This window comes from Nelusetta ayraudi, unplaced genomic scaffold (assembly GCF_046127955.1).
Source record: "Nelusetta ayraudi isolate G7.1 ecotype Tasmania unplaced genomic scaffold, CSIRO-AGI_Nayr_v1 ptg000011l, whole genome shotgun sequence".
NCBI lineage: Eukaryota > Metazoa > Chordata > Actinopteri > Tetraodontiformes > Monacanthidae > Nelusetta > Nelusetta ayraudi.
In genome coordinates this window covers 28062799-28085000 of record NW_027466061.1, presented here as the reverse complement: position 1 = coordinate 28085000, position 22202 = coordinate 28062799, and the positions used below count along the sequence as shown (strand labels likewise).

The window sequence follows — 22202 nt, the reverse complement described above, 5'->3', positions numbered from 1 at the left end:
GTGTGTGTGTGTGTGTGTGTGTGTGTGTGTGTGTGTGTGGACCTGAGGGTTTGTTTTTTCTCACTCTCTAAATACCCAAATCTGCTTCTTTTTTCTTCTTTTTTTATATATATATTTTACACTCAGTAAATCAGCTGCTTGATTCCTGCGACCAGCCTCTCTCTCCAGCTCCTCTCTCTCCTCCCTCTCTCTCTCCCGCTCCTCGCTCGGCCTCCCAGCTCAGCTGCGTTGGGATTAATTGGCCAGAATGTGGACGTTGTCCCGCGCTGTCACTCCCCTCCGTGCCGCCTTGTACGTGTGAAAGATACAGCAGTGGATGAAGACCTCAGGGCAGAAGGGTGTGTGTGTGTGTGTGTGTGTGTGTGTGTGTGTGTGTGTGTGTGTGTGTGTGTGTGTGTGTGTGTGTGTGTGTGTGTGTGTGTGTGTGTGTGTGTGTGGAGATGGATGAGGGTGTGAGGGGGTGTTGCGTGGCCTGCGGGGGGTGACACTGCGGGCGCCGCCTCGCAAGTCACGTCCATGAAAACGCGTGGCAACTGTACGCCGACTGTAGCTCCTCCTCCTCGCGCGTGTGTGTGTGTGTGTGTGTGTGTGTGTGTGTGTGTGTGTGTGTGTGTGTGTGTGTGTGTGTGTGTGTGTGTGTGTGTGTGTGTGTGTGTGTGTGTTGGGGGGGGGGGGCATGGGGGGACTGGGCCAAAGTCCTCGTCGTCACACAGCGTTTTGTGAGCCCTCTGAGCTGCCGTACAGCCGCTGGCCTCTGACTTTCTAGCAGAAGTGTTGCCAGTTGTCAGGCGAAATATAGAAATGGAAAATATAGAAGTAAAAATATAGAACATAGAAAAGGTTTTCAGGGAGCTGTGACGAGGAGTATGTAGCCGCACGCCTCCAGCGGCGTTGCGCCGATGACTTCCTGTGCTCGCCGCTGGCTGCAGGTTCACGCTCAGGCGATTGCAGCGGCTTTCCAGGTCTTAGACGCTCGTATCTGGTCGGCAGGTGCGTCCGGATCGAGATATTCCGATCGAAGTGACGGAGCGGATGAATGTGGAATTGTTTCTGGAAAGGTCTGCGCACCCTTTGTCTCCTGAAGCAGACTGGACAAGACGCCACTCGACGATGCATTTTGATTTATCGCTGGGCCTCGTTTTCGCTCCGCCATTGATCAGGCTGCTTCCAAAAAGCTTTTCGGGTCTGAGCCGCTATTGATTAAGCCCTCTGGAAATCAAAACTGATGCCGGGCTTCAGCTCCCCGGTGGTGGCTGAATTAGTCCGACTGCGTCTGAAGATGAAATAAGCGTCAGTGGCGGCGGCGGCGGCAGCGGGGTTAGAATGAAGGAAGTGACTCTGAAGGAAATCGATTCCACTTACTGGAGCTCCTGTCTGCAGGACGCGACCACGGTGGTGGGATGGTGCCACTAGAAGAAGGGGAGGGCGCCTCCTGCAGAACAAGAGGCAACATGCATTTCCAACCTGGTTCCTGGTTCTTGTGTTGCCTTCAACCGTCCCGCTCCACCCTCTCCACCCAACCCCACCCCCCACTCCCGGTGTCTGATGGCGAAGCTGTGCAACTGAAAAAGTCAGTCGTGTTGTCCGAGCAGCAGATTGCAGCTTTTTATTTAATCACTGATGAAAGCCTCTCTGGCAGATGCTCCCACACTTGTTGGCCGCTGATGGATTCCGTTTCATGACGTGTTTGCAAAAAAAGCGACAAATCAAAGCGGCCGACGCCTCTTGTTAGCCGTCCCTGCCTTTTTGATGCCGTGTTTTGCCAACGCGATTGCTGCGGAAACTCTTTTTTTTGTGGAATTTCAACACAAATGTTTCTGCAGGTTACAGCAGCTCCGCCGCAGCTGCTGGCTCTGTGATCAGCCCGACTTCAAACCCCAAGCGGAAGCTGGTTTGACTGCGTCTTCATGGGCTGCTGGTGCAACATCTTCAATGACTCCGCACAACCTGCCACGCTCGCTTTGATTTCTCTCTCTCTCTCTCTCTTACTGTGTGTTTGTTCCCAACCGCACTGTTGTTGTCAACATCAAAACAACACTTGTTACTTCACGTCCATCACTCTCTTTTTTGGCAAATTGATTTGTTTGGCATTGTTATGGTAGAAGAGAAGGAGGCAGAGAAGAAGTCAAGTCAATCAACATTTATCACCGTGTGCAGCAGCAAAACGTGCACACGGATAGAAACAGAAACATTTCCTCTGATTGAGTCCAAATCAGGAGTGACGTGTTATCATCAGGTGGTGTAGTGGTCAGCGCGCTCGCCTCACAGCAGGAGAGGTTTGCCAAAGCCATGAATGTGAGGAGAATTGGGAAGTCTAAATTGTCCCTGAGTGTGAGTGTTTGTTCTTTGATGTGGCCGTCCCGTGATCTGCTGGCTGCAGATGAGTGCAGGAGAAAGTGTTCAAAACTGCGGTGTTCATAACGTCTGGAAGTGAAATGAAACCGAACTTAAAACACCCTTGTAACATGTTCATCTGGTTAAAACAGACACACGCACACACAAACCGTTTGCCAATCACTCATGACAAATCAATCAGTCAAATCAATCAGTCAAATCAATCACCATTTTTTTTATTGTTGGCCCTTAAAATTTGAAGTAGATGTGACCCTGCTCAGCGTCTTCTCCTGACGCAGGATCCACGCTAACCTGGTTGGGTGCGAGTTGAGGCTGATAATAATAATGATATTAATAATAATAATGATAATAATTAAAAAAATGATAGTAATAAAAATTCTAGACTGGACTTTTGCCCACCTGGATGTTTCATATTCAGAACCCAGAGAATTTCTCAGAGCTTTTTTTTTTTTTTTTGTCAAATTCCACTTGCCGCTCAAATCTTAATATAACAGTAACAGGGGACCAGGCAAAGCTGAGGCTCCCCGGTTCCCCGCGGAGCCCAGAAGTGACTGTGAGTGTCTTTTTTTATTTATTTATTTATTATAAAAGTGAAGCCAAGAGAAGCGAAGAGGAGGTATAGGAGACGATGGAAGCAGGTATACGACGGAGACGAAGGGAAGTAGAGACGGACACGGCTGGAGACTGCAGGTGTTGATCGGGTGTCAAGGCGGAACAAAGTCCCCGTCGCCGCCAAGACCCGGACACGACAGGCTGTGAAGAAACATGAATAATGAATTCCAGGGGAAAAAAAAGGTTTTGGGGACGAAGACAGCAGCAGAATCCACCAGCGGCATGCCGTCATGAATAACTCAGGGCCAATAGTGGGATGGGACACACACATGCACGCGCACGCACTGCATCACCACATCAGAGCCCAGAAGGTGTCACCTGGAAAGTCGGTGCTGTTGATTTGGAGCCAGAGGACGAGAGCCTGTGTCCTTCCACCACGCAGTGCCACCTTAAACATAGCAACTCATTTTAGTGGTCTGAAGGTGGCACGACAACACAACACACACACACACACACACACACACACACACACACACACACACACACACACACACACAGTGTCCTTGTTCAGTTTTGGAATACACATTAACGTGTGTGTGTGTGGCCAGATGGAGGCATAATGCGCTTTTATGTGTGTGTGTGTGTGTGTGTGTGTGTGTGTGTGCCTGCCTTCCCATTGGCTGACGGTTGCTTAATAAAACGGCAACATTCGGTTTCAACCTTGAACTTCCAAATTCTCACAGATCCATCTTGAAAAGCTCCGTCCTCAGTCAGGAACCTTTTTCTGTGGTTGCCAGAGACACACAAAAAACAAACCAAAAATAAAATGTAGGGCAGCTTTTATTGTATCTATCCATCTATCTATATATCTGTCTGTCTGTTGGTCCATCCGTCCATCCGTCTGTCTATTGGCATAAAAGGGGGAAACGAATGCTGCCAGAGTGACGCTGAAGTCACCCGATTTCAACGTCGCGTTCAGCCCACCGCAAGTTGGTCAGTGGCTCTTTTAATAGCGGTTTATCCCCTTCCCCCAATATGCCTTCCCGCCACCAGATGGCGCTCCACCCGGGATGCTGCAGCCCTTTAAAATCTCGCAGCTCCAGTCGGGAAACGAGTCGGTCGCCTCCCGCTGAGCCTCGAGCCGCCGGATCATTGAAAAACAAAACAGCAAATCTGCCTCCGCGCCGCTAACGCGGCCTCTTTCATCACATCCTCGAGTCCTCCAGGTTACAGTGGCTGTTTTAATATAATAATTATCTATTTATTTATTTATTTTTAACTGAGATGACTTCAAAGCACACCCGAGATGACCGCCTTTGTTCTGCCCTCTGCCGCCTGCACACTCGCCTGCCGTGGCTCCGTGCTGCAGGATATTTAAAGACATCAAATGGGCACGAGAACCCTGACAATTAGTGGGGACTGTTGCCGGGTAATTAGTGGAGAGGAAGTCAGCATTCCCATCTTCTTTTTTTTTTTTTTTTACTCTTTCCTCTGCCTCGCTCCTCCAGAGAGCATCTCTGTGTACACACACACACACACACACATGCATAAACACTGCAACACACACAATCCCCTGCATGCATAAAGAAAACACAACTGCCGGGTCTTTCTCCACCGACGCCTTTTGTTGCACTTTTGCAGCTAATTGGTTGGGAGGTCGGACACGGAGTCGAGGCGCCGCTCGGCACGTAAACATGAAAATAAACATAGGAAGGAGGAAAAAAAAACTAAAACCACAATGCAGAAGGGAAATAAGTCTCTATAATCTCTGTAGTTCACTTTAGTCTATTTCAATTTTGAAACAATTTGTGGTATAGTTATACAGTTGTGTACAGTAGATGTGTGTCTTTCTATGTTTTAATTATTTATTGATATATACATCTACGTACAGCATATACATACAGAAGTAGTTGGCTCCTTGCTGCTCTGGAGGGTTCAGCAATTTTTTTTTTTTTTAGTCTTTGATTGTGCAAAGATGCTTTGAGACGCCTTGATGTGATTTGGCGCTGTACAATTAAAAAAAAAGATTGATTGATTGAAGTAAAGGTGTCGCCTTGCCATGCAAAAAAAAAAATGGGAGCGAAAGGAAAGAAGGTAATGAGGTAGAAGGGAGGAAAAGCCACACATGGAGAAGTCCAGAGGAAGGTTTTGGGAGGCAGCAGACGGAGGAGTGAAATATTTTTGGCTCATAAGCAAAAAAAAAAAAAAGAAAAAAAAAGCTGTACGGGGAATGAGGGAAATAAGTCACCACCGACTCGGGCTAAATATAGTCTGACAGGATTCCAGGAAGAGGAAGAGGAAACAAAAGACACTGACTGACGGCACCAGCACGCTGGACTCTCAGTGCAGCTCGAGTCTTCAAACCAGATGAATTCCCACTAAATGAAGTTCGGCCACGCCACCGTCTTGCCGCCGTCATCAATCCATCTTTTTTCAAGACCCGCTTCTTCCTGAGCTCAGGGCCACTGGGTGACACCCCGGACAAGTCGCCTGTTCATCGCAGGGCCACATCGGGACGGACAGTACCGGTTCAGTTAGAGTTCCAAATTCACCTCACGGGCATGTTTTTGGAGTGTGGCAGGAAGCCGGAGAACCCACACAGACGCAGGGAGAACATGCAAACTCCACGCAGAAAGCTCCCACAACCTTCATGCTGGAGGCGGCAGCACTAACCACTGCATCAATGTGTCGCCCTGCCGTCGTCTCTTCCTCTTTAATTTCTCTCCCCTGGGGACTGCTTCCTCAGCGCGACACAGGGGGGAAGTGTGTGGTGCCAGGCAAGCATCCCACACCTCCTGGGATCTCCTGCTGACTCCCCCCCCTTCCCCCCACCCCCGGCCAGACCACATTGATTATTGATGGGCGGAGCTTCGGCAGCTGCCTACTCGACTTCATCAACATTTCATCATCTTCGTCGTCCGGGGGAGACAGTGGTCTTTGTTTTAACAATGCATGATGTCGCCGCATCGCTGCCGCCGCCAATCACGCAGCTCGTCTCATGTCACCCGGCAACGTGGGAGGTGTGGATCGCTGACACCTGGTCGGGTCGAGAGAGAGACAAATCGCTGATCGCATGAGCTCTGAAAGTTTTCACCAGGAACCTGTGAACCCAAACAGATTTTTCTGGAGAAGACGGGAGGATTTTTGACAGCATCACTGGGACCTTTAAGTTGGGATCACGTGACCGCCAGCGGGTTTTTCTATTGGATAGTCGAGCAATCAGATGAAACAGTTATTTTTTTTATCGTCATCATCGTCATCATCATCATCATCATCAGGCTGCTCAGTGAGCTCAGCTTCTCTCAGAGAATAACGTCCTGTTTGCTGGACCTGCCTGCGTACATGTTCACAGCAGGTATAATCCGGAAGAAGAAGGTGAGGCCAGTTTTAATGGACCTAAGGCGGAAAAAGACAAAAAATGTGCCTTTATTTTTCATCAAGGTTATTTCAGTGTTATTTATACTCGCAGCACTGAAATCAAGGGGTGTATCCGGTGGGGAATCTGGAGGGGGCGGGGTTTGAGGCCGAATGTGAGAAATGGGACGGGGCCATTCCAGGAAGTTGAACATTGAGCCGCCGCAGGTGCAGACGAGGTGACTCGCCTTTCCAGGCCCATGTGATGAGGTCATCATGCGACTCGAGGCTGAATATAATTGGATTCTCTCTCCCCCTCCCCCCCTCACTCTCTCTATCAGTCTTCTTGGTCATTATCTATCGCTCCGCCCCCCCCTCCTCCTGCATAATCTCCCGCCCTTTTTGGACCTCCTTTATTTTTCAGCCGATGGGCCGCACAGCAAGTCAAAACCGCCCTTCTTCCCCGGGAACGGCCATAAATGCCAATAAAAATCCTCCAATGAGCGATGGGCTTTTAACGGTTGCCGGACAAAGTGGCCGTTCCTCAGCAGCTCGTTGTGCTGCTCAAGAATCATACATACATCATAAAGACCACCGGCACCGCCGGCCCTTAACCAAGGTCACTCATGTGTTGATCCGCTGCCGATCAATAGCTGAGCAGAATTATTCAGCCGCCCTTTGACAAACCAATGAATGTGCCGCCTTTGGCGGCGGCTCCGACGACAGACGGCAGTAGGAGAAACGCGTCCAGCTCGTCCGTCTCTCAGGTGGAGGAGGCGGAGGTTGAGGAGTAGGAGGCACTTCTTAGTTCTTCTCCTTCTTCCACTTGTTGCCTCCCTACTGGCTGTATTTTCATTAATAACTGCATGCTAAAGAGATGTCAAACAGAAGCTCTGCTGCTCTGAGGGCTTTTTATCCCCTCCAGATTTGCCTCTGCTGATGAAAATTTTGAAGCTTTTCTCAGACTTTTTCTGTCTCAGGAAGAGTTTTTGTTTGTTTGTTTGTTAGATTTCAGTCCCTCCTGAATTTCCAACCGCCTGTATGGGTGTTCCCAACGCAATTTCTGAAACCATCCCCCTGATATCGTTGTTGCACTCTTCAAATTCCCCGCAAAAAAGCAGCAGTTAGCGTTAGCACGCGCTCCGCTGAAGTCACTGATATGAAACACAGCCTGCAGTGAAACTCTGGATTCAGCTTCAGCTTCAGCTTCTGCTCCAATCGCATCATGTCATTTAGATGCTGCTGCTCCGAGGCCTCCAACCCTGGCGGTGTTTAGCTGCGTTTGTAACATTTGCAGCATGTGATTCCAGGGAACGGCACGCCGGAGACGATGAAGCTTTCTATGTCTCTGTTTGTTCATCCTGGAATACATCAGCAAAATGCGACCCAACCAACCACGTCAGCCCTTTTCCTTTTTTTCCTTTATTTCCGCACCGAGGGAGAACATGCATCTCCGCTCATGCATCCGCGTCCACTTTGCGCACGCTCACGCGCTCTGTCACTGTCACATTCAGTAACAGTTAGTGGGGGGAAATAAACGAGACAAGTAACTGCTGGCTGCAGCCTCCTGCGGCGTTGGCGCGCGAACAAGGAAAGAAAAATTAGCTAAACTGTAAAAATTTAGCCGTTGACCCCTAGACGTCAGCCGCCGGATCTCTGCCGGTTTTAACTGGCTCTGCACACCATGGCTGCCTGTGCGCGGCAGTGGCGGACACGCACTCCCCTCCCCCCACCGCCCATCCCCCTTTGCTTATTTACTGTTCCGTTTTCTTCCAACTCGAGAATCGCAGACTCGTCCCAATCCGCCGTGTTTGCTGACTTGGAACGTGTGGGAGGCTCAGCACACACGTGTGTGTGTGTGTGTGTGTGTGTGTGTGTGTGTGTGTGTGTGTGTGTGTGTGTGTGTGTGTGTGTGTGTGTGTGTGTGTGTGTGTGTGTGTGTGTGTGTGCGCGCACGCACGCAGATGCGTGTGGACGCATGTGCATGAGCTCTCCATTGTTTACCGGCGGTGAGAATTAGCCGCTGGGGAGCCGGAGGCGGAACTGGAGAAGCATGGCGAGCTAATATTGACTCTGTGAGTGACGCTCATATTTACCTGTTGAAGGGTCGAGTGCTTTGACTAATGACTGGCCCGTTTCTCATCTTCTTAACCCGCCCCTCTCTGCACGGATGGTTGGCGTGAATTAAAAGAGGGTGGAGGTGGAGGTGGAGGCGGGAACTGCGGGAGGAGCCAGCAGGTCTGGAGACACCGGAGGGGGGGGGGAGTTCGTCTTCCGCTCCGAAGATCTCAACGGAACCCGGTTCTGATTGTTTTTTTTACTGGGAGGTGAATCTTCCATTCCCGTTAAACTCTGATGTGCTCCGTTCTGATTGGCTGCCTGCTGTTGAACTCAATGCAGCGGCCAGAAATGTTAAGTTTGCTGTTGTTTTTGTTTAATTTTGTTTCTGTTTTTTAATTTTCTTTGTTAAAATGACGGTCGGCGTCGTTGCCGCGAACGTTCCAAACCGAGTCTGTATGTTGCAGTTGACGGGAGTAGCCGCAGGCCTGGATTAGTGCCCTTAGCGTGTCGGCTGCAGCCCGAGGCAGCAGGAGACGTAAAAGCTCCAGTCATGTGGGGGATATTTGGGGCTTATTGACGTGTTGCTGTTGTTGTTGCTCTCAGTGGGATTTCTTCTCCCGGAGGGGCGGCTGAGCGCGGCCGCAGCCCCAGCGGTTTAATGTCCTGCAAGAGTCGAATGAAGCCGAGCTCTGACGAACAGCACGAGGAGAAGGAAGCAAAGTGGAGATCTGGTCTGGCTGCACATGCAGAGGGAGCAAATCCAAATGGTTTTCCCACTTTAGCGTGGGGAGGAGGGCGGAGTCTGATCCTACGATATCTGCAGTCATGTGCTCTTTATCCCGCTGACACCGCCATGCCACCGATCGCTGTCGCTTGAGAGGAACTGGGTCACCTGAAGCGAGCGCCGCAAAGAGCCTTCTCGTGTTTTTTTCCCCCCCGCCGGTACTTTTTCCTCTGATTTGAGGCTTTTGACATCTCTCGCCTGCTGCGGCTGATTCCTGCTGAAAAATGTGCATTTCCAGACATTAAACAGAGGGAAAAGTCCTGTCACCTGCTTCTATTATCACCCCCACATCCCCAACATATGCCAGAAACGTCCCTCTTCATTTTATTTTTCTGCAGCCAGCTGACGGTTGGATTCTGACTAATGAGGAGGCTTTTCCTGGATCGAAACACCATCAGGAGGTCTCTCTCTTTCTCTCTCTCCCTCTCTCTCTCTCCGTCTCTCTCTCTCTCTGTGTCTCTCTCCCTCTCTCTCTCTCTCTCTCTCTCTCTCTCTGTCTCTCTCTCCCTCTCTCTCTGTCTCTTTTTTTTATTGCTCTCAGGAGTTGATTTTTCATTAATGTCCCATTTAACCGCCAAACTCTACCAAGAGAGCAAATGAGGCTCCGGAGCCAAAGTTAAAGTGACGTTGAGTGGAAAAAAAAAAAAAAAAAAGACAAAAGTGAAGATGTTCAAGAAAATTGTCAGATTAGAGCCGTTTGCATCAGCTTCCCACCACCATCCTGCTCACTTCTCACTGTGCTTGTGTTTTGCACCAAGTCCAAACCCATTCAGAGGACCTACTGCACTTCAGCTCATGTCAGCTGCTGAAAGCAGCAGAGCCTCCGGCAGAGAAGTTACGTGTTTTGCTTTTTTTAATGACAGGTCTGATTGCTTTTGATGTGGACCCCGGTGCAGATCGAAAAAACAACAACAAATTACTTCAGTCAGCATCCGAGATTGATCTCGACCTGTGAGGTTGTTAGAAACTCAGCAGAGAAGCAGATTTAAAGCGACACGGTGAAGCTTTACCTTCCCCCAAAGTGGCGGATTCAGTGTTGATTTGTTCAGTCGTAACTCCGCCCCTGACTTTACCACAGCGCCCGCCAGTTGTCCTTGTCAAGGACTATATAACTTTTTACCTATTTAATCAACATGGTCCTGTGCCGGACCAGCAGGGAGCGCTGTGTGAGTGGAAAGGCTTCCATCCTTTCTGTTACAAGTCAAATCGTGAAAATGGTAATTATAGGGAAGAATAACAACAAAAGTGGTGCTTCAAGTCTGATGTTGTTTTGCCTTCGAATGACAAACAACACAAAAAAGCAACTTCATCCCAATCACGGCTGTCACCAGCTGACCAAAACGTTCAAGGCAGATAACAACCGGAGTCCACAGCAGGCTTTTTTTTTTTTTTTCTTCCAGTCCCAGACCTTAAAAAGGCTCAGATCACAGCTACGAAATCCAATCTGGGACCTTTAGCCTGTCTTGTCCTGCGGCTGTGACATGCAGGTACTTACCTACGATCGTCCTCAGAACGAGACAGCAGCAGTACCCCCCCGCACCCACCACCCAGCCTGTCACCGCCTGCCTCGCCGCTCGCTCTCGATTCCTCCTGTCAGGATCTGGATCCCGTCGCGCTGTTTGCCGTGTTTGCAGCTGTGTGGCAGCTTCCTGTCACATGACATGAGATCCGTCCCCCTCAGCTGCAGACGGCCGGGATGAAGGCCGAGCTCACAGAGGATTCCAGGAACTGAATGAATGAATGGATTAATTAATTAATGATTATATTCATAACATGTATACAAAGAAATAACAATAGAAGAATGCCATTCACATACAACGTAAAAACGTAGTTAAGAATTTATACACGTTCAAAAAGAATTTATTGAAATCGTGCCCCAGATTATTATAAAAATATATTCTGCTATATCATTTGTGCAATGTACTCTACAAAACATGTAATCCATTTAAATGTGTTTATACTCATATGCACTAGAAAATATATAGTATAAAATAAAACATATATATTCATATAACACATGAGTATCACCATAGGCATAATATACATATGCTACCTAAACATCTGTACCTATACACACATGCACTTACATAGTTACATGTTATGTAAATACCCATGTAAATATAATATCTATATCTAACATTAACAATATATCAAAGACTAATCAATTTCAGCATAGTAATTTGTATTCATTACTATGAAAATCTCAAACCACCTTAACCAAACCACCAAACCTTCTTTTTCAGTGCACTGTTAGCCACCTGTAAAAACATGTCTGCTCATGTCATGTTGGAGCATGATGAAACTGTCGCTGTAGCAGCAATCAGGCTAACATTGTTAGCATTAGCCACGCCTTACAACTATAGCTGCTTCTCCTTTCCTTCCTGGTTTCATCTCATCCAGGAAGCTGATTTTTGCACAACTGATCGAACACACAGAAAACTAACACAGATGCTGATTATCGGAGGCTGGTGAGACGGATGAGGCCAGCATTGGAGCTGAAATCTGAGCGGTCGGGCAAGCTAGCTAGCCAGCGACGGCGGAATGTGATTCAGAAAAAGAAAACAATTGCACAACTTCACAGATGACTCACTGAGTGGTGGGATCATAATTAGCAACATCCGAGGAGCCGTAACCAACTTCACCGTCTCCGTCGTCAGGAGGTCAGCGGCTCCTCCGGCTGATGGTTCCCAACTCAGCACATCAAGAGGAGCCCTTATTAAAAAAGAAAAAAAAAAAAACACCCAAGGACTTACTTCCTGCTCCCTTTCGCCCCGCAGCCACAACAACAAGAACCACCGCGGCGGCACCAGTGCTCCGGATGCTGCCAGGAATGTGACGTGGGGGCCGCTGCAATTTTTTTTTTTTTTTGTGGCTTGAGATTAAAATGACTCAGGAAAATAAAATAAAGTCTCGGGTTCTAATTAAGTGAGATTTGGTGCCGTCCCAGAGAGAGATGATTACGGGGAATAAAAGATTTTAACAAGCGTGGCATAAGGTACCCCGCCCGCCCACACACACACACACACACACACACACACACACACACACACACACACACAGACCCCCCCCCCCCTCCACACCTACCCACTTCCCCCGAACCCCATCTGGATGACAATGGCAGCAGTACAGGCAGCTCCGCTTGGCTGCAGTGGCTCAGTAACAGCACAATCACAGTGAGAGGCAGCAGAGCTGTGTGCCACCGCCGCAGCGGTGCAAATAAAGATGCCCTGAATAACGCTGTGTGTGTGTGTGTGTGTGTGTGTGTGTGTGTGTGTGTGTGTGTGTGTGTGTGTGTGTGTGTGTGTGTGTGTGTGTGTGTGTGTGTGTGTGTGTGTGTGTGTGTCCAGGCTCCGCTCTGCACTTCCCCGAACCCAAATCACTTGTCTTGCTTTTAATTTGAGAGGCAGATGAAGGTTTTGTTATTTAAATGGAGGTGTGAAGGTGAGGCGTTGTGATGTGTGTGGCGACGGCGGCGGCCTCCGACCACAGCGGCGCTCCCCGCCAGCCCTGGCCACGCCTCCCTGTCCTGGAGTGACCCGTCGGGCCAATGAATGTTGCACAGTCGTAGGAAGTTCAGGGACTGCGAGCCCGAGGGGGAAGTGACCTCACTTCCTGTTTGGCCTTGTGCATTGATTCAAAATAGATTTAATAGATTTAGTGAATTAACTTCCTCAATTTGTGGCATTTAGTGATGAAAAAAAAGCTTTCTTTCTTTTTTTTTTTTTTACATCCACAGTTGGTGCCCACCAGATGGTCCATGCTTCCACTCAGCCGTCCAGATGGTGGGAGTGCAGGATAAATCATATATATACATACACACACACACACACACACACACACACACACACACACACACACACACACACACACATACATTATCTATATATGTACATTTGATACTATATTGCCTACATTATCAGGAAGCTGCATTCAAAGGCATTGTATGAACTACTTAGATGCCCCATGCGCCCCCTTGCCTGTCAGTCATATCCCCTCCCCAGCATGTGGCTCTCAACCGCCGTCTGGGCAGGTGCTGGCTCCGCCCTCTGACGGGCCACACCTTTTTCGTCTCCTTTGCCATTCCTAGCGCATGGCACAGCGTCTCCAGCTTGTGTGGAAACACCTTTGCACAATGTTAAGAAGCTTTGGGTGCAGGTGTCGGCAACACAACGTGTTTGATCTCGTCTCTCAATCCTTTCTTCGTGCAACCACAAATAACATTTATTATTTTGTCCCCCCCCGCCCCCCTCTGATCGGAGCGCCAACGCTCTCAGATCCGGCTCTCATCTAATAATCCAGCTCTCGTGTGATTTCTATATGTTGTTATGAGAAACCAAAGGATGATTTTGTGTGTGTGTGTGTGTGTGTGTGTGTGTGTGTGTGTTTTCATGACCTTGGTTCATTATTATTATTATTTACTACTACTACCCTACTACCCTACCAGTGTGCTGAAGGAAGAATGTGGAACCTTTAAAGTTAAGGTCGGTAAAAATCAGCACCAGCAGTTTGGATCCATAAAAAAAAAAACTAGAGATGCACCGATCCACTTTTTTCACTTCCGATACCGATATCTGAAGTTTAGTATCGGCCGATACCGATCCGATACCGATACAGAAAAACAGCATTGAATCACGTAACAAATTATGTCTTGTTGTTTGGAAAAAAAATGTATATTTTCGCAAGGCAATGTCAGACTTTCTTCATTTTCTAAAAACAAATATGATGATCCAGATTTACTGAAAGATTTATTTAATACTGTGTACCAGTACAGTAATTCAAAATAAACAAATAGCTTCACTAGCTTTGTCAAAGTGAAACATGAAAAAAAAATATAATAAATATCTCCCTGTTCAGTCAGTGCAGTTAGGAGTATAACACAAAATGTAAAATGAAAGAGAAGCTGAAACTGAGAAAAAAAGAAAACTATAACTTAACTATCTTGGTCAAACAACATGAAAAAGGGACAAACCCTCTTTAAAATGGTTCAGTCAGTGCAATTAGGAATTCAAAATGTAATGTAAAATAAATAGTAAAGGAGCTGAAATTGAGTAACCAAACAATAGCTTCATTAGCTTGAATGGCAGGTATTCAAGGTAAACAGCAATCAGCTATAGTGTAGTGCAATTGTGCAAACAGAACTTTAACACCCATTACAAAACCAGCTGAATAACAGAATAGCTTCAATAGCTTGGTAAAAAATAAAATAAAAAATAAAGTCAGCGGTAAGGTGTTTTTTTTCCCACATGCAACGGCATCACTCACAGCGGGCTGTGAGAGAAGTCCCTCGTTGACTACCAGCTGTATGTGCGACGCAGCCCACACTACGCGCTGCCATGTTGTCCATCGCCTTTCTCATGTTGCTGGCATTGTCCCTCAGAATCACATGGACTTTGCTCAACGGAATTTGCCACTTGTCAAACATATCCTTCAGGCTCGCGACAATTGCCTCGCTCGTGTGTGACCCACGAAAGTTCGCTGCATTTAACATTGCACCGCGTGGAAGGAAACTCTCATCCAGCCAGCGTGCTGTTAAACTCAAAAGCGACACGGGGGAAACGTCGGAGCTCCAGATATCGGTTGTAAAGCTACCGTCCAGTGTGTGTATCGGAACATTAACGGTGCAGATATTGCACGTGGCCGTGGAGTTTGATGGCGGAGGTAATGTAAAGTAGTTCCAGACGGCGGATCCTTTCGCTCGCTCCACTTTGAAAACCGTGTCAGAAATAGACAGAACGGAACTGCTCCTATGGATCGGGCCATCGGATCGGCTCATTGTCACCGATACCCGATCTAGAATTTTATTCAATATCGGATCCGATACCGATCCCTGTATCGGATCGGTGCATCCCTAAAAAAAACATTACCCTGTTTGTGCAGAACATACACACACACACACACACACACACACACACACACACACACACGGGGGAGATGGGATGGGGGGTGAGCGGCCAAAACAGGCAGAAGGTCAAAGAGGCCACGTGAGATCCAACCTGATTTTTATTTATTTTTTTACTACTTTTTTGTCCGTGCTCATGATGTGCGCTGCTCCTCTCTGACTGCCCTTCAAACGAAGCGGCCTCACCGAGAAAAAAAAGAAAAAAAAGAAAAAAAGAAGCAAACTCCAGCCAATCGGGCGAGGCTCAGACTGGCTGATCGGTCGCGGTCGTCGACGTTGGCGAGCCGAATGTTACGTAACCCACGATTTTGTGTATTTATAGAACGCCTTTCTGTCAGACGCTCCGGAACACTGGACTGGGTCCTCGGCCAAGAGCCTTTCCAGCCATCCTACACAAAATCAAGCGACTTCTTATTACAGCCACATCGTCATTCCATTGCCTGACTCACGCACTCACAAATGTAAATGCGCATATGCCCCTTTATTTATTTTTTTTTACAATTTAATTTCACTTAATATGCAGATGTAAAATGTACGTCTAAAACATTTAGACTAAATTACATCTCGTCCCTCGCAAAATAAAATCAATAACTTACATAACAGAATTTTACTGGAAAATGGGGAAGGATAATTCTGCCTCACCCCCACCAGGGGGCGCTCAACACAATCGCATATATCACAAAAGCCTTGAAACGCCTCTCTTCTCGGCAGGTCCACGGGCCTGACGTGCTGACCGCAGCTGCTGTCTGCGTGGCGCCGCTGCGACACGCGGTCGCCCGCTCATCGCCGCCGCTAAACGCCGCACCCAGCGAGGCATGATGGGAAACAAAGCGGCGACGCGTTATGCTAATAGGAAGCGTGTAAATAAAAGCAGGCGTCGCCCCCGCGGTCCCCCTCCCCCCCACCTCCCTCTCGCCCCCACCGCTGCCTACACGGGCCATTACAGTGACGGATACCAGTCAGCGCAGCTCGCTTGCACGCTCGCCCGCTGCATCCCGCCGCAGTGCATGCTGGGACAGGAGCAGGCGGGGCGGTGGGCAGCGGGACCTCCTGGGGGGAACAAATTATGTCTGATGGTGAAGGTTTGGAGAGAAAAAGGCAGAGCTTTTACGATCACATTATATCATCCTCGCCGCGGGCCGCCGCTAACGCCAGCGCTGCCGCCGCAGCGTGCAACTATTTTATTTCCCCTCCTGCAGATTGACTAGCAGGACGAGAGTGGAGATGTATATTCACTTTATGGTCATTAGCCAGAGAGGAGAGCGGAACCTCGGCTGCCTTGGCTCCCGTCCCAACTGGCGCGATAACGATGGCGGCGCGGCGGCGGCGTCATTAGACACGCTGTAAACGATTAGCGTAGCCTCCGAGGAGGCCGGCGGGTTTCAGTTTTTTACTCGAGGCCTCTTATCAATATTGATAATCGGCTGCGCAGCTGCAGCCTGGACAACACGGCGCACGCCCCTGTGATTTTTAAAGACTGGAGCATATTAGAAAAGTAGCAGAAGTCCGACTTAACGTGGCTTTTATGCAAATTCACAGTCATTAAGTCAAAAATAAAGAGTGTAGCTGCGGTGCTTCGCTGTCCTGGGATGCTTTTGTTGCTGTAAAATGGTCCAACATGTATAATATTTGATTAAGTTGTTCATTTGGCGGCGCGCACCTGCAGGAATTATTTAAATTAACTTAATTTAAACTTGGATCCTTAATTGGGTGGACATTTTGATTCATTTATTTAGCACAGCATTATTTTATTTTTTTCGTTAGTGAGTTTTTCTCACGGGCAACGCCGTGGTGCAGTTGTTAGCACTGTCACGTCACAGCAAGGTTGCCGGTTCGATGCCGGGCCTGCCGGTGCATGTTCTCCCTGTGTCTGCGTGGGTTCTCTCTGGGTTCTCAGCCGTCCCTCCACTGTCCAATAAGAAGCATGCGAGGTGGTTCCTGCTTCTTTTAGCATCTTTTAGCTTTCGAGGGAAAGAAACAAAGAAAAAAAAAATTGGGCCTTAATTACTGTGTTTCTCTTTGCTCTGCGTCCTGCTGAAGAGCAGCAGCAGATGGCAGGACCTGAGACAGGTGAAGGAACACACACGCACACAAACACACGCAAACACACACACACACACACACACACACACACGCATGCAGCAGAGGCGCTAATTAAAAGGCAGCCGTCGTTTTTAAACAGGCAGAATCACCTTTTGTAGCCTCGCAGCGGCAGGAAGACAAAGGCAAAGAAAGCAAAGCGAGAGGCGAGATAACCGGGGAGGTTGAGGAATGTGAGGCAGACAAAGAGGGAGGCAGGGAGGAGACAAGAAAAGACACAAAAAAACCCAAAACACACGACTAAGAAGAAAGAAGAAAAGCGGGAGGAGAGGAGCAGCAGCATCACCTTGTGAGACATTTTGCTGCGTGAAGCCGCTCAGATTTATCAACCACGTTTTTCTGTCCGCCGCTCTTCACATAATTGGCTGCGTGTGTGTGTGTGTGTGTGTGTGCGTGCGTGTGTGTGTTTGTGTGCGTGTGTGTACACAGAGCCGCGAGGGAGACAGAAAACGTATTTTGGCAGGGCTTGACAGGTGAGACGGCGGCACGGAGACAGAACAGCGCCTGTCAGGAGACAACAGACAAGGGACTGCAGAGCTGCAGTGTGTACGTGAGAGGACGGCTCCCGCAGGGCTGTGTGTGTGTGTGCGTGCGTGTGTGTGTGTGTGAGTGAGTGTGTGTGTGTGCGTGTGTGTGTCTCAGAGCATTTGGAAAAGTTTGATTACAGCTTTTCTTATCAATTAACCCGACACGCCCTGATTGGTACAAATCTGCTGGATTTATCTTGTGCCAGTCTCAAAAGTGGGCGGGGCCCTAACAAAAAAAACAAAACAAACCAAAAACAGCTCTGATTGCACAAGTGTTCCGTCTGTCAAGTTCAGTTTGACGCCAGGTTGGTTTGGTAGTCAGGACAGCTGCAGTTTAAAGGCTTCCTATTGTTCAGAGAGGTTAGCCTCACGCCATCATCCCGTGGTGGGCGGAGCTTAACTGAAGCAAGTCAGATGGGTTTATGAGAATTCAGTGCATTCAAAGCACTGCATGGAGCAATGTGTTGGGGTCATGGATGTTTTATATGAGCTGGATATGGTAACACCGTGAGATGCTTCCACTGGCCACCTGTGGTATTGCATACAACGGGGACCAAAAAGCATTTTTCACACAGACTGCAATTCAGAAAAACACGGTTGACCGGACGCCTCTGACCTGAAACACGGATCATGATAAATCTTTCCAACGAGTATTTTAAAGTCATGGGCTTTTAATCTTTATAAAATATTTATAAAAACCCCAAAATCCAAACCGAGAACTGATTTTTGTTAAAGCCAAAAAAAACTACCTGACACGTTTGTGTCCAGTATTGAAAGAAAATCTCTCCTATTCCTTTTATTGTGGTCTTTAAATAGAATCCATGCTGTTTGCAATGTGAAGATTGTCTCTGAGGTCTCGTCAGCGAGCAGCTGACTCCGACGTTTATCGGGCCGCCGGTCCGACCGGCTCCGACCGGGCCCCTCACCGCCAAGCACCAGATGTTTTATTCATGTTCTCCGGAACGACCCGACCTCGACCGGAAACCGCATCCCGCCGCAGCTCCGCCGACCCACGGCGAGGCCTCAAACATCTCGGCCCGCTAATAGCGGCGCCCACTGGCTGTTCGCATTCATTTGCGCGCTCTCCCGCTGGTTCTCCCCGCAGGAGGTCGAAGCTTTGGCGAGCTCACGGGACACCGGATAAAACGAGAATTACGAGCCGGTTTAATGGCGTCGTTTAGACTCACGCGGCGGCCGCGAGATAAACGCGGCACCTGTGCTCTCCTCCGCCGCTTTTCACCTCAATTTTGATCCTGTGGCCTTCTGTCGGATTGTCTGCTGGGAAACGGAGCCGCTCCCACACTGGCATGTCCGACACATTAGTGGACCGGCCTGTAAGATTTATTGCCATCTAGTTGTCAGAAAGCGTACTGCAGACAGCTGCTAGCGTTAATCCCTGTTTTTGTTTTTTTGTTTTTTCACACATTGTTGTTGTTGTGAAAGAAATGTAGAGAAGATTCACAAGATTCAGGGCTTCTGGAGACAAAGAATGTGAAAAACTATTTCCAAGAATTTGCACAATTAAACTTCATGTTAAAATCACGTTTTGAGGCATACTTCGATTCTGCAATTTTGCTGCATTTTCTTTGGGGACATCAGCTGCAGGAAAACAAGCGGTCCTACTTGCACCCTCAACAAGTGGCAACGCAAAGAATACGCCACCTGATGCAGGACAGCGAGACGCAGCGTTGTTCTGTCAATTTGCTGTATCGGTCAAGTTTCACTGCACAAAAACATCACACAAGGCACGCTGATAACCTCGCCCAGGTTATAGTGACCCCTCCGCCCCTCCTCCTGTGTGGGGGATGAGGCTGCAAACAGAGGGCTAACTGTGCTAGCATGCTAGTGCTGCTGCTACAATTTACAATTTTCATTGTTGCTGTAAATGTTTCCTGCTGACCTCAGGTTAAATGACTCTCACTCCATGCTTCTCTCTTTGTGACTTTTTATTAAGCGTGTTGCTGCGTCACACGCACTTCCTGTCTGTTTTCTCTGGATGTTGCGAACTGAGCGGGGGGAAAAATACGGGACCCGGCAACATATTTTCGCTCCATCTGTTCGGAGCCACAGCTGACGGTGACGGCGGTCCGAGCCTCTGCGTGGTTGCGTGGCTGCGCTCATCCTGAGCGTCTGCGAAGGCTGAGAATATATTTTATGGATGAGTTAAAGTGTGTCACCGCCGGGATGAGGCGGCTCTGCAGTCCGCTGGTGCAGAACCAGCGGCAGCTCACAGCTCAGATTTATTTTTGGGCTTCTGCCGCTGTGTTAAAAAAAAAAAAAAAAAAACTCTTTGTTTGTCATCAAGGCACAACAGTAGCAGGGTGGGGGGATTTTTTTTTTCCTTCGCTGCAATCATTGATTTATCTTCTTTTTACGTAACAGCACATGAAATCAAACGAGTCTGCAGGAGCTTCGACGTAACCGAGGCAGACAGAAGTATTTGCAGCGTCAGGGTCCACCTGCTCAGTGCGGAGGAACCGAGGAAACAGAACCGCGGACCTTTGCTTCGACATCCCTGAGTCTGAGCAAGCGATTGTTGCAACAAGGGAAATGAATGCCGCCTGAAGAATCTGTGCAATTTGTTGTTTTTTGTAGTTTTGCTGCTTTCAGCCGAGACTCGTTTTCCGCAGGGCTGCTTGTTCATGGAAGGTGAAGTCAGGACACAAAGGAGTGAAGGAAGCATTCATCCAGTGGCGTAGCCTTGCAGGAATTTCTACGTATGCATATTTATAGAATTAAAAATTAAGCAAAAAAAACTATGTGTTCACATAGCAGCACATTTAGCCTTCTGTTACTAAACTAATATCTAAGTATGGCACGTTTTACCTTAACAGCATGGATCTTGCAACCAGTGCTAGTGTTGTTACTTTTACATGGTAAATATATCATATAATATGATCTTGAAATAAAAAATGTCAGCATATCTAGTCAGCGAAGTCAGCGATCTTCAGCCTTAACTGTGTGCTACGTCATGCTAGCTAATGTTGCATTAACAGGCTTCCTAGGGAGCACACATGGCAGTTAGCAGTTATTTTGGTCGGAGCTGTTTTATCTGTTTTATCAAAATCACACATTTCTCCTCTTGCGCTTTGGTCTTCGTAAAAAAGGAATAAAAGAAGAAAAAAAAAAACGGCTTCCTCAAAACTTGAGTGTGTCGCATCACCAACTGCACCGTTGACTCACCACTCACCATGGTGCTCTAGCCCAGTTGCGTTTGCTCAGGTATGATTGGTTGGTAGCTGTTCTAAGGCGGGGTTTACCAATGGGAAGGAGGAGGTCCAGGAGGGACACAGGACCACAATGTGTCGACTCTTCACAGTTTGTTGTGTTGTGCAGAGAAAACTGGCAATAAAATAGATTTTTTTTTCCCCCCATTGTTTCACCAAACAGTCGCTTCAGCGGCCTTCTGGTGCGCTTGTTGTGCGATTTGGAGTGTGTTTCCGTTATTGTTACGAGGAGACAAAACCGTAGCTACGTGCCGCTCCTTCTGATTGGCCGCTCGGCCTCCAAGGCTCCAGCCGACCGTGTCTTCCAGTCCACCGCCCTGCTGGGAACCGTGAATACGTTTGTTAAACAAAATGACGGAAGGTTGGAATACACAGTACTGTTTTCTCAATGCTCCGCTGTCGGCCCAGCGTTCCCTCACAAAGGCCTGGTATTTGGGCTCTGTGTTCGTGAGACAGTGATTGGGGTGCAAAAACAGAAAATGGCCTTTAAATCCGAAGTGGACGTGAAGAGACAGCAGCTGGTCTTTGAATGACAACAACAGACATCTTATCAGAGAGAGTGCTGCAGAGTCTAGTGGAGCCAGATGGAACTGAAGCCCGACCAGATAAACACAAAAATAATTTGAAGGTCTGGGCAGAATTCCAAGTTTACCACTGAGGTTGACGGCGACACCTGGTGGCTCGCCGGCTTGCCTGGGACCGACAAAGGGAACTGTGTTCATGTCTGTAGTGCTCTAGTGATTATTTGTTGATACTGTTTGATCTATATATTATTACATTGTAGCTTTTTTGTTATTTTGCATGTGTGACTTTTTTCTTAAACAATTGTGTGTAGTCATACTGTTTAGTTGAATTAATTGGTGGTGGTGGTGGGGGGGGGCAATCGGGGTTTAATTTGCCAAAACGTAAACCCACGTGCGCTAATGTAGCTGCTAATGCTAATCGTCCCGCTCTCATCCTGAGTGGAAGCACACGGCGCGCTGCTTCCTCTTCCTCTTCCTCTTCCTCTCCTGCTCTTCTCCTTCTCCTCCTCATGAGGCAGAAAACACGATCCGTCTTGAGACGTTGTCGTGTTCACTTCACTCGCAGCGGCGCGGCATCTTGTTTCATCACAGCGACCTGCCACAAGTCCTGCGGCTGACGCCGGAGCGGCACGGGGGCGGACGCGTCGAGCGCGGGACGTATCTAAACTCTGCTGCATCATTGATGAGGTGAACGCCATTTACAACCTCGCCGGGACCCGCCGGGACCCGCCGGGACCCGCCGCCACGTTTTTCCGGAACATTAGTGCAGGCGGCGTTGGTCTAAACTCTGATGTTCTTTAATGTTTTAGTTCAATCAGC

The 22202-nt window shown here is 48.3% G+C and overlaps 1 protein-coding gene across 2 annotated transcripts in view; it reads left to right on the top strand.

Moving 5' to 3' along the window:
- The window catches only part of sgcd (sarcoglycan, delta (dystrophin-associated glycoprotein)), a 130658-nt gene that overhangs the window by 3404 nt on the left and 105052 nt on the right, over window positions 1-22202 (top strand). The window lies entirely within an intron of this gene.